This window comes from Schistocerca cancellata, chromosome 1 (assembly GCF_023864275.1).
Source record: "Schistocerca cancellata isolate TAMUIC-IGC-003103 chromosome 1, iqSchCanc2.1, whole genome shotgun sequence".
NCBI lineage: Eukaryota > Metazoa > Arthropoda > Insecta > Orthoptera > Acrididae > Schistocerca > Schistocerca cancellata.
The window spans coordinates 558,761,108-558,773,950 of NC_064626.1; the positions used below are offsets into that span (position 1 = coordinate 558,761,108).

The 12,843-nt window shown below is 45.8% G+C and overlaps 1 non-coding gene across 1 annotated transcript; it reads right to left on the minus strand.

The window, feature by feature from the left end:
* Window positions 1-3,544: 3,544 nt before the first annotated feature.
* On the minus strand, window positions 3,545-3,619 carry Trnas-uga (transfer RNA serine (anticodon UGA)). Its single transcript has one exon. It is a non-coding gene; the product is annotated as a tRNA-Ser (tRNA).
* Between the last annotated feature and the right edge of the window lie 9,224 nt (window positions 3,620-12,843).

Here is a 12,843-nt window from a genome sequence, read left to right on the forward strand (position 1 = left end):
TGTGCGTAGAAGATTACTACACCAATGTTTCATATGAAGTTCCGGGATACAAGAGGTTATGTTAACTGTAAAATTGCAGTTGGTTTCACAATAAGTCTCATGCATTTATTATATAATACATGTGTGTATCGTATTTTCAGGGGTTACAATCTTTTTAAATTCTCATATTCTCGTTTTCTTATTCTTATATCAATTATTAATTCTTATGTTATATTCTTATGTTTACTGTTTTGGAAGATTTTGTGCACTCCCTTGGATTTTGCCGATCGTAGAAACATTCGAAACGTAGAAATTCGGAACACCATGAGTGTCACGCATAGGCGGGTTTGGCACGGTGACATTTCTTCGTATCTCACTCGGGGAAGAAAGGTCGTTAACATTGCTGCGTTAGCACTAATTTCGCGGCAAACCACGAATAACGGATCACTTTCTCGAAAACTGGCGCTTGCAATTGGTTACGAATCAAGGTGCGCAACAGGAATCTCACCAAAAGCAATTTCAATTTTTTTTCATTCGTCTATTTTTTTCAATTCATTCACCAAATATAATATTAGTAGAAGGATAACGACAACGTTATTTCACTATAAACAGGAAAACATTCGTATAGTAATTTACCACTGACATGGGTAGATAAAATAAAAACAAAAATGATTATCGCGTTCGAACACGGGGCTCAAAAGTGTGTAGTCGCGACGCTACCCACTGTGCCTCTGCTTCGGTAGAACCATTTGCTCGCTCAAAGGCACTTAGTGTATTTCGAAAACTTTGCCCGTCGCTTTCTCAGGAAAACCGAGTATCTATGGATAAGCCGAGACACATGCCCGATTATTTTGGTTACCCATGCACAAAGCGAAATTTCTGGAAAACCGGGGGCACCTGCCGTGTGTCTCCTCGTTAGGGCAGAACTCAGATGCCGAGGCATAGCTTAGAATTCTCAGCCACGTCTGCAGCCGCGTACTGCTCTCGTACATCATTAGAGTGGAAAGTATGGGTCGCATTTGAATCCACCAGAACGAGGCGTGTACGAGGTCATTTATCTTGTGCCAGTGTTTTATTTTGCTCATCTACTTGTCACAGTCAGCTAGCTGCATCCACCATGCACTTAGGCAAGAGTACAAGCTTTTCCAGGACCTCACTTTAAATCATTAACATTTCCCGCAATCATTGTTCACGTTCGTCACACAACGTTTTATATTGTTTTTATTATGCATGCATCCACCTGTGCAAAGGATTTAGTACACGTTTTCAGTCGCTTGTTCGATTTATAATTAACTGTATTCTTGATTCAGTGGATAAAAAATATTTGATGCAATTTAGCAATAAATCAGATTGCGTAGTGAGCCCATAGTTTGATGGATATCGCTATCACCACGTCTGTGTGGCACCCATTCTTTCGTGCTTCCTGTTGCGCTGCCTTGTTTTCTTTCAATACCTTGGGGATATGTTAAATTGCTCAGTCAACACTACACCACGTATACTAAGATCAGGGACATCCGGCCAAGTCCTCTACATTCTTGACTTTTTTTGTCATGCAGTATATTATAGAAACTTTGAGCTTTTTTTAACTTGGAAGCACTATCGACAACATATATTCGTTGCGGTTTTTCATGTACGCTCACGAGCACCTAGATTAGATATAGTTGTTTTGTTGAATAGAGAATGTGTTGCTGTCGCCATTACGAATATAATACGTCAGCGTGTTTTCGGTGTGAGTCGACGGCAGAACGGCCTAATTTGATCGCATCCAGTATGTGGGTGCCTGACGCATGGGATGGAGCGAGGTGGTCCAGTGGTTAGCACACTGGACTCACGTTCAGAAGGATGATGGCTGCAGTCTCCGGCGGCAATCCAGATTTAAGTCTTCGGTGATTTCCTTAAACGGCTCTAGGCAAATGCCGGGATGGTTCTTTTGTAAAGGGCACGGCCGAGTTCCATTCGAACCTTCCGTATTCCGAACTCGTGGTACGTTTTTAATGGCAGCGCTGTCGAAGGGTCGTTAAACTCCACTCTTGCTTTGTTGCTTGCTTGCTTCTTTCCTTCCGACGCATGGAACACTCCGTCTCTAAAGTCTGGCAGACACTGAGCTTTTCGTGGTCGACTTCCTCAGGGGAATTTGCGAGAAACCGCCGCCGCTGAGCTATAAACGGCGACCACGTGTTCACAGCTGAGGCTTCCGTTGAATACACTGGCCAACAATGAAAATGTTATGCGCTCAGAAATAGTTAATTCGGAATAAAAAATCACCATAAAAATGAAAGATTACCTCATGCTTTGGAGATACAGCAACATTTCTTTTTTATAGTCAACATTTTCAGTTTGGGGGAAATTTTTGTTTTCGGATTTGGCACACCTGTCCAACAACAAAACACAAATGCTCATAAGCTGTTTGTTAAGTCTTACATAGATACTGATGCTGTGGCAGTGAGTGTCAATTAGTTTCTATTGTAATTAAAGCAGAATATCTGGTTTGAGAGTGCTTTCGTAGTGTAAAATTTGTAATAATACCACGAAAATGTGTAAATAAGATGCATAATTTTTGTTATATTTGTGATGAAATAACATTTTCCTCACAGAAACGCAATCTGACGCCTCTTGTGAGAACTGCCTACCGGTATTATTTCGGCATGAAAGTTGGGGACCATGATAAGTCTTGGGCTCCACATATATGTTGCAACGCATGGTCTGTTACACTGCGAGAATGGCTTAAAAATAAGAAACGATCTATTGAGTTTGCTGTGTCTATAGTTTCGCGGCCGGCCGGTGTGGCCGATCGGTTCTAGGCGCTTCAGTCTGGAACCGCACAACCGCTGCGGTCGCATGTTCGAATCCTGCCTTGAGCATGGATGGGTGTGATGTCCTTAGGTTAGTTAGGTTTAAGTACTTCTGAGTCTAGGGAAATGATGACCTCAGATGTTAAGTCCCATAGTTCTCGGAGCCATTTGATTTACAGTTTCGGGGGAGCCTACAAACCATACAGATGACGCTATTTCTGCTTGCCTGCACCTATAAAGACACGATTGTCTTTAAAGAAAAGAAGAACAGTTCAATACCTGGATCTTCGATCTGCTAATCGACCCATTCTGCATTCATATAGTTTACCAGTTTAGTTAACCAGTTCCTACTCCATCCGAAAATTGTGTGTCTGAAGTAAAAAATGAGGACAGTGTGGAACAAGAAGAATAACCAAACAAGCCTTTCACACCCTGTGACCCAGAATTTGAGGGAAAAGATGATAAACCGCACAGACTGAGTAGAGCGGAATGGAATGATCTCATTAGAGACCTGGATCTGTCAAAGGAGAAGGCAGAAATTCTTGGGTCTCGACTATAACAATTGAATCTTCTCGAAAGTGATGTCACAGTCTCACAGTACACAAAACGTCAAATGGAACTGCTTCCCTTTTTTGAGAAGAAAAACAATCTTATTGTTTGCTGCGACATTAATGGCTTCATGAAATCTTTGAATTAGAACAATGATCCAACTGAATGGAGGCTATGCATAGGCTCCTCCAAGGTTATGAAACTTCCTGGCAGATTAAAACTGTGTGCCCGACCGAGACTCGAACTCGGGACCTTTGCCTTTCACGGGCAAGTGCTCTACCAACTGAGCTACCGAAGCACGACTCACGTCCGGTACTCACAGCTTTACTTCTGCCAGTATCTCGTCTCCTACCTTCCACACTTTACAGAAGCTCTCCTGCGAACCTTGCCGAACTAGCACTCCTGAAAGAAAGGATATTGCGGAGACATGGCTTAGCCACAGCCTGGGGCATGTTTCCAGAATGAAATTTTCACTCTGCAGCGGAGTGTGCGCTGATTTTTCATTCTGGAAACATCCCCCAGGCTGTGGCTAAGCCATGTCTCCGCAATATCCTTTCTTTCAGGAGTGCTAGTTCTGCAAGGTTCGCAGGAGAGCTTCTGTAAAGTTTGGAAGGTAGGAGACGAGATACTGGCGGAAGTACAGCTGTGAGTACCGGATGTGAGTCGTGCTTCGGTAGCTCAGTTGGTAGAGCACTTGCCCGCGAAAGGCAAAGGTCCCGAGTTCGAGTCTCGGTCGGGCACACAGTTTTAATCTGCCAGGAAGTTTCATATCAGCGCACACTCCGCTGCAGAGTGAAAATTTCATTCCTCCAAGGTTAGTTTGAAAGCTGTGTTAACTCACAATGGCAACCGTTTTCCTTCTATTCCTGCTGGTCATGCAGTTCACATGAAGGAGACATATGCAAATATGACAGCCCTCTAGGGCTCAATAAAATATCATGAACACAGATGGAAAATCTGTGGTGCTCTAAAAGCCATTGCTATACTCTTAGGAATGCAACTGGGGTACACAAAGCATTGCTGCTTCTTATGTATGTGGGACAGTAGGGATAGGAAACGGCATTATATTAAAGCAGACTGACCTGCAAAAAATCTTAATCTTAGCGAGAAAAATGTCATTGCCGAGCCTCTCGTGGACCCAAAAGATGTTCTTCTTCCACCCCTGCATATCAAGCTGGATTTGATTAAAAAATTTTCAAAGATATGAACCTAGAAGGACGCGCCTTTAAGTACATAAGAGAGAAATCTCCGAAATTAAGTTATGCAAAACTTAAGGTAGGTATTTTTATCGGGCCACAAATTCGAGAACTTGTAAAGGATCTTGAATTTGACTAAGATTTGGAGGGGAAATAAAAGGGAGCTCGAGAGGTTTGGATGGGAGTTGTTCGTGGTTTTTTGTGTAACAAAAGAGATAAGTACAGTCAGTTGGTGACAGCGTTCCTGCAAAACTACCATAACCTTGGATGCAGCGTGTCCCTTAAAATCCATTTTCTCCAGTTCCACCTAAACTTTTTCTCTCCTAGCTGTGGAGATGTCAGTGATGAACATGGAGAAAGATTCCATCAGGACATTTCTGTTATGGAACAAAGATATCAGGGCCATTGGAATGAAGCAATGCTAGCCGATTACTGTTGGTCTTTGTGTAGGGATGCTCCGGAACTCCGATACAAGAGGCAAGCTGAAAAGACGACAATCTCATGCAGTCGCTACATGATTTTTTTCAGACCCAACCATCTGCGATGTATTCTTCCGTCAGTTTTAAACTGTTAAAATGTAACTACTATTCAAAATAATTGAAATACACTTTCAGTGTTAGCATATGTAATTAAAATGTATCTTTTTCTCTTAAGCCGTTAATATGAAATACTTCCACGTAGTGTGTATCACAGAAACTAGAGCTAAGGAAAATCTTTCATTGCCATATTCGTTTATCTCGAACCAAAATTAGTAGGAATTGACTCATGAAGTGCAGGTAACATTCAAAAATTGTTTTTAAGCTGGCCATATAGGAGCGGATAGACGGGCCGCTGTGCAGCCAGTCCCTCGCCAGTTCGGTGTTGAACAACAACAACGGGTTAGCAGCCTTACCATCTCCGTTCGTCCATTGCATGCCTCTTACAGTCACCTTCTCTACTATACTATAACTGTTCATTTTATATATTGCACAAGTTTCATCGAACTATGTTACTTGGCAGCGACACGTCACGCGAAAATTACTTTCGTCCTTAAGTTCCGCAGGCCAGTGTATATAATTGACGTGTTCCAATCATCTGCCTATATTTACGCTGTTTAAGTGTGAAAAATATTATTGATTTTGGAATCATATAGAGACAGCTGCTGGAGCATGACACACGTAAAATAATAATTTCGTTATATATCTAATCTTGATATGAACAATTCTCATGATTATTATACAAATTACAACAATTATGAACACCCAATCTGCAGAGTACAAAAATTCTTATGTCTGTCTTTAGAATGTACGTAGTTCGATACGTATGAGAGTCTTAAGAATACTACAACACATGCTTTACATAAAAAACAGTTTCATATGCTACTAGCTGAGTAATCGGTATTGTCAGGTCACTTATTTATTCCCAGTCTTATGTTGTATTGTATTGTACTGTATGGAACCGGGGACCTAGAAACGACGGAGAGGCTTCGTCCCGGCCGTAGCTCTCAGTGGTTCACAACCCCACAACAGGACCCCCTGCCGCCCCACACCGAACAAAGGGTCCAGTTTTATGTTACATCGCGTAAGTGATTATTTGACACTGACATCAGTTCTTTTTGTTTAGTTTTAGAAGTCATCCCGTGTCCACCCCTGCACCCAGCCTCAGGGCTTAAATATTATCGGGACTGTTACCAGTGGACCTAGTAACACCAAAAACAGTCTATTCCACAGTAATATCGACAATTTTCGGTCATTATTACATACCGTCTTCAGTCCTATCGGTGCTAGAGATGTCTTAGCTCCGCAATATTTTTATAGGTAGTTAGCCAAACGTGTACTAAGTTTGGCTGAATATTTCCAGGGGTTCCAGAGTTACGCTACATATACTATAGTAAGCAGGTTCCAAGGGATGTAGATTACAATAGTTAGATGAAGACGCAGTGTAAGGAGTTATATCAAGCCAGTCTTCGGGCTGAAAAAAAAATGGCTCTGAGCAATATGGGACTTAACATCTGAGGTCATCAGACCCCTAGAACATAACTAACCTAAGGACATCACACACATCCATGCCCGAGGCAGGATTCGAACCTGCTACCGTAGCAGTCGCGCGGTTCCGAACTGAAGCGCCTAGAACTGCTTGGCCATAGCGGCCGTCCTATTCGGGCTGAAATGCGCAACATATATATAAATGTATTTTTGCATGGTCTGAAGTATTTTTACGCCTTTAATGTTGACAATAGCTGTGAGAACTAATAATACTATCTGGATAATCCTCGAGTTTGAAAACCTGTTGCAAAGATGTTATCGAAGAAGTCAACCCCTGAATTTCCCCTTGCTTTAGAAGTTTCTAGCACGGCCCACGATTTCGTCGCTGAAGGTAAGGCCGCAATGGATGCAATACGTAGGCAGTGAGAAGTTTCGGGTAAATGCGTTCATTGACCGTCTGGGATATATCCTGGAACGTATTGCGGGCCGACGATGACTGCAGGGATGTATTCAGCTCGGGCTCGAAGCCAGAAGCGCTTAATCCGCAAAGAAGCAGAGAGCCAGCCAGCCGCGTCTTCCGATCGATAGCCGCAGCTCTGCTCCTCCGTGTTTGACGGCGCGCCGCGACCGCTGAAGTAGGCACCGGACAGGCTTCTCTCTGCATTGTGCCGGGCGGTGAGCGAAACTTCACGGTCCTTTTGTTCCCCGACGAATAATGCCGAGCTGCAGCGCCTTAATGTACAGCTCCTAGTTTCTTCTCGAGAAACAGGGATCTGTTCTCAGTTCTCACATCAGGACGTATGATCCCTTTCATTAGTGAAATATTCTCGGGTTATTATGCGAGTGGGTACCGCATTTCAGATCTTTCTAATCTCTTTTCTCTGTACTTCATCCTGCATTTCACACACATATAAGGCTCCTTTCACACAAAGTCTCCATCAAAAAAATATTTTAGATATTTTTCAGAAAACCTGTTCTTCCTAATACCTGTCTGCAATTTACACTCCTGGAAATGGAAAAAAAGAACACATTGACACCGGTGTGTCAGACCCACCATACTTGCTCCGGACACTGCGAGACGGCTGTACAAGCAATGATCACACGCACGGCACAGCGGACACACCAGGAACCGCGGTGTTGGCCGTCGAATGGCGCTAGCTGCGCAGCATTTGTGCACCGCCGCCGTCAGTGTCAGCCAGTTTGCCGTGGCATACGGAGCTCCATCGCAGTCTTTAACACTGGTAGCATGCCGCGACAGCGTGGACGTGAACCGTATGTGCAGTTGACGGACTTTGAGCGAGGGCGTATAGTGGGCATGCGGGAGGCCGGGTGGACGTACCGCCGAATTGCTCAACACGTGGGGCGTGAGGTCTCCACAGTACATCGATGTTGTCGCCAGTGGTCGGCGGAAGGTGCACGTGCCCGTCGACCTGGGACCGGACCGCAGCGACGCACGGATGCACGCCAAGACCGTAGGATCCTACGCAGTGCCGTAGGGGACCGCACCGCCACTTCCCAGCAAATTAGGGACACTGTTGCTCCTGGGGTATCGGCGAGGACCATTCGCAACCGTCTCCATGAAGCTGGGCTACGGTCCCGCACACCGTTAGGCCGTCTTCCGCTCACGCCCCAACATCGTGCAGCCCGCCTCCAGTGGTGTCGCGACAGGCGTGAATGGAGGGACGAATGGAGACGTTTCGTCTTCAGCGATGAGAGTCGCTTCTGCCTTGGTGCCAATGATGGTCGTATGCGTGTTTGGCGCCGTGCAGGTGAGCGCCACAATCAGGACTGCATACGACCGAGGCACACAGGGCCAACACCCGGCATCATGGTGTGGGGAGCGATCTCCTACACTGGCCGTACACCACTGGTGATCGTCGAGGGGACACTGAATAGTGCACGGTACATCCAAACCGTCATCGAACTCATCGTTCTACCATTCCAAGACCGGCAAGGGTACTTGCTGTTCCAACAGGACAATGCACGTCCGCATGTATCCCGTGCCACCCAACGTGCTCTAGAAGGTGTAAGTCAACTACCCTGGCCAGCAAGATCTCCGGATCTGTCCCCCATTGAGCATGTTTGGGACAGGATGAAGCGTCGTCTCACGCGGTCTGCACGTCCAGCACGAACGCTGGTCCAACTGAGGCACCAGGTGGAAATGGCATGGCAAGCCGTTCCACAGGACTACATCCAGCATCTCTACGATCGTCTCCATGGGAGAATAGCAGCCTGCATTGCTGCGAAAGGTGGATATACACTGTACTAGTGCCGACATTGTGCATGCTCTGTTGCCTGTGTCTATGTGCCTGTGGTTCTGTCAGTGTGATCATGTGATGTATCTGACCCCAGCAATGTGTCAATAAAGTTTCCCCTTCCTGGGACAATGAATTCACGGTGTTCTTATTTCAATTTCCAGGAGTGTATATCCTCTCAGCTTCACCCATCGTCCGTTATTTTGCTGCCCAAATCTAAATTGCTCAACATCGCATAACCTCATTCAACTATACTAGTGTGCAAAACTTAAGGACGAAAGTGACTTTCAGGCTACCGAAGCGGCGTAGTGGTTAGTACGCTGGACTCGCATTCGCGAGGACGACGCTTCCAACCCGCGACCGGCCATCCAGATTTTGGTTTTCCGTGATTTCTGTAAATCGCTCCAGGAAAGTGCCAGGATGGTTCCTTTGAAACGGCACGGCCGATTCCCTGCCCCTTCCTTGACACAATCCGAGCTTGTGCTCCGCCTCTGGTGACGTCTATGTCGACGGGGCATTAAATCCTTATCTCCCTTTTTGTTTTTGAAAGTAACATTCGCATGACGTGTTAGTGCCAAATAACATAGCTCTATGAAATTTAGACTACACATAGAAAGAACTGCTACAGTATAACGCAGAAGATAAGTGGGAGAAAAATAAGCAATGAGGCGAACAGAAATCACATTTTTGCTCAAAGATAATTATTACACTGAAGTCACCGCTATTTATGATGCTCCCCTGAACATTACCAAAGGCAGGACATGCGTCTTAACGGGTGTGTAAGCACAACGGACAGCAGTGGATGCTCTGCAAAATCTTCCACGCTGGACACAAATTTGTTAAGGAATTCTTGTGGTAGAACAGTCCATCCCTCGATCAACGCGGCTGACACCTGTGGAGGGTCGTTGTGCATGTGGACATGTTTCGGTACATCTCCCCAACGCATCCCACACGTACTCCACGAGATATAAGTCGAGGGAATGGCAGGTCAATCCATTCGTCGAATATCTTCTCGTTCCAAGAGTTCCTCCACCTGCCCTGTTCGATGCGGTCGCGCATTGTCATCCATAAAAATTAAGTTAGGGCGAATGCACCCCTGAAAAGACGGGCGTGGGGAAGGACTACAGTGTCATAATTACGTCGACGGATGAATGTACCGTGTTCAAAAGTACGGAGATCAGCACGCCCATGCAACATTACGCTTCCCCACACCGTAACTCCTGGACCACCAAAACCATCATGTTCGACAATGCCGCTGGGTGCATAGCGCGTTCTCACCTCCCGCCATATGAGAGTACGCCCAGAATCGTCACTCGGACCGAATCTGCTCTTAGCCGAGAAGGGCATATTACCATACTCCTCGTTTCGTCCAGTTCCTATGCTCTTGGTATAATTGTAGAAGGTTCCACTGGTGTAGGTGTGTTAAGGGAACACAGTGTACTGGTCGTCGGGCAAAGACACCATCACCATGCTATCACCGTGCGACTGTGGAACATGATATTGCGTGCGCTGCAGTCCTGTTAAATGTGGCTGCAATTGCACCCGCTGCCTGTTGAACAATTAGCGGTCATCTGTTGCTGTAGGTGACCGATAACCTCTGCTCTTTCGGGCAGCAGTGTGTGTTTCGGAAAGCAGCCCGCGCACTGAAACAGTGCTGTGAACAACACCAAACTTCTGAGTTACACTCGTCACCCTTCGTTCTTTTTCCAGTTACCGGACGATTCTTACCTGTGTGAAGTTATCCAAAAGTTTTTGGTCCGTGTTGTAATAAATAACACCACCACAGTGTTGAGTGACTGACACTGTCTTTCCCCGTACCTTCAACTCCATCTCGCTGCGCGACCAGTCCCATTTCTCGCTATAATCACGCTGATTTGACGTCATGTGGCATCCAGCTTTCTCTTCATGACTGAGAGACCTCTAGCAACACGCTTCCGCACTTTTATTCATTTCCACCAAGATTTAATGTGTTATGTTACCTATCTATCTCGTCCTCATGGACGAGCAGTATATGTTCTATTTCCCTTGTTTCACTTTTTTATGGTCAGCGTATAAACTTTTTTTAAGCCACCATTTGTTCATTTCAATTGATCTAATCTTTAGACGCCTCTCAGAGTACCAGGTCATTGTAATTAAACGTTCCCATTTAACACGTTATAACAGGGAAACTAATTACCATACGAGTACCAAATTTGGTAGTGTTAATGTCATGGATATGGGGAAGAGTAATAATGCAGAATCAATTCAACTGAAATACTTTTAATGTGCTGCTACGGTAAATCATACCATTATACACCGGTCCCATTCTTGCTACAAAAGGGGCTCAATATGTCGCCCATCCGTGTCCAGAAGATTCTGAAAGCGCAGGACTGCATTCTGCACAGCAGAATGAAGCTTGTCCTTAAGTATGCTCGCTACCTCTCTAAATATGCTGCCCTTCAGATCAGCATATGTATGAATGTTCCCCTGGTAAACCATGTCCCTCAGGTAGCCCCACAACCAGAAATCACAGTGAGTGAGATCAGGTGATCATGCCGCCCAAGCATTTGCAAACGATCGGCTGATAATTCGATTGTTTCCAAATGAGTTTCGGAGAAGCAGTGAACTTCGCGAGCGATGTGCGGTGGAGCCCCATCTTGCATGCAAACCCTTGAGTTCAGTGCGGTGGCTGGTTGCTTGGTTTGGGGGAGGGGGTCAAATAGCGAGGTCATCGGTCCCATCGGATTACGGAAGGATGGGGAAGTAAGTCGTCCGTGCCCTTTCAAAGGATGCACCTTGGTATTTGCTTGAAGCGATTCAGGGAAATCCCAGAAAACCTAAATCAGTAAGACCGGACGCGGGTTTGAACCGTCGTCCTCCAGAGTGCGAGTCCAGTGTGCTAACCACTTCACTACCTCACTCGGTAGTTCAGCAGGTCTCTCTCCTCTAGGGCGGTATGACATGCTGGCGAAGCATATTGCAATAACGCTGGCCAGTCACACTGCACGTCTTTAGTTCATGAGTGCCAACCTGTTCAAGAACAAGTGGGCCAATGATGAACGTAGCCGTGAAGCCACACCATACGGTGACACGTTCACCCTACAGAGGAACTTCATTCACGGTGACTGGAGGTGAGGATCCCCACACTCGGCAATTCTGTGTGTTCATCTCACCCGTCAGAGAAAAATGAGCTTCGTCTGTCCATAGGATGGTGCAAGGCCAGCGCTCCTGTGGTGCAAGCCGCTGTACGATACATATACTCTTCGCACACCACTTGAGAATGGTTCGAAGCACCTTCCGTACATTAGACCACGGGGTGTTCAACTGTCGGCCGCGCGTAGTGGCTGCGCGGTTTAACGCACCATGCCACGGACTGCGCGGTCCCTTCCGCCGGAGGTTCGAGTCCTCCCTCGAGCATGTGCGTGTGTGTTGTTCTTAGCATAAGTTAGTTTAAGTAGTTTAAGTCTAGGGACCGATGACCACAGAAGTTTGGTCCCTTAGGAATTCACACACATTTGAACATTTTGTTCAACTGTCGTGACACAGTACGCGCACTGCCTGACGATCGTGAAGCATTGTCTGCTATAGCAACAGCGATTTCATCAACCACTTGCGGTGCAACTGGTCGTCGGCCTCTTCCCGGAGCGACGCCCAGCTCTCCAGTTGATTGGAATTCCTTCATCATGCTCAGAACAGCAGGTGGAGAAAGAGGACCCTTCCGTCATCCTTTCAGTCGGCGATATTCTCGAAGTGCAGCTGCATCATTGACAATAGAGCTGCACCAATAATGCCCTGCTCCTTTTGTCCAAGCTCATATTGACACAAGTGCATTGCGACTCGTAGGATGTTCGAGACAATGAATCACGATGACTGATCACGGCACTTGGTGACCATAGTTGGAACTGGACGGTGTCGCTCTGACCCATGGAAATCATGCATCCCATACTCTGGACATTAATGCTACCAAGTTTGGTACTCTGGTAATTAGCTTCCGTGTTACAACTGTAACGTCCCCTTACAAAAAATTTGAATGGCTTTGCTAGAAAACCTCGTACATTATTTGATTTTCAAACAGCTGAGTAAAACTGAACGTTTTCAGACATTTCTCTCTTTTAGTTATTCTGATCAT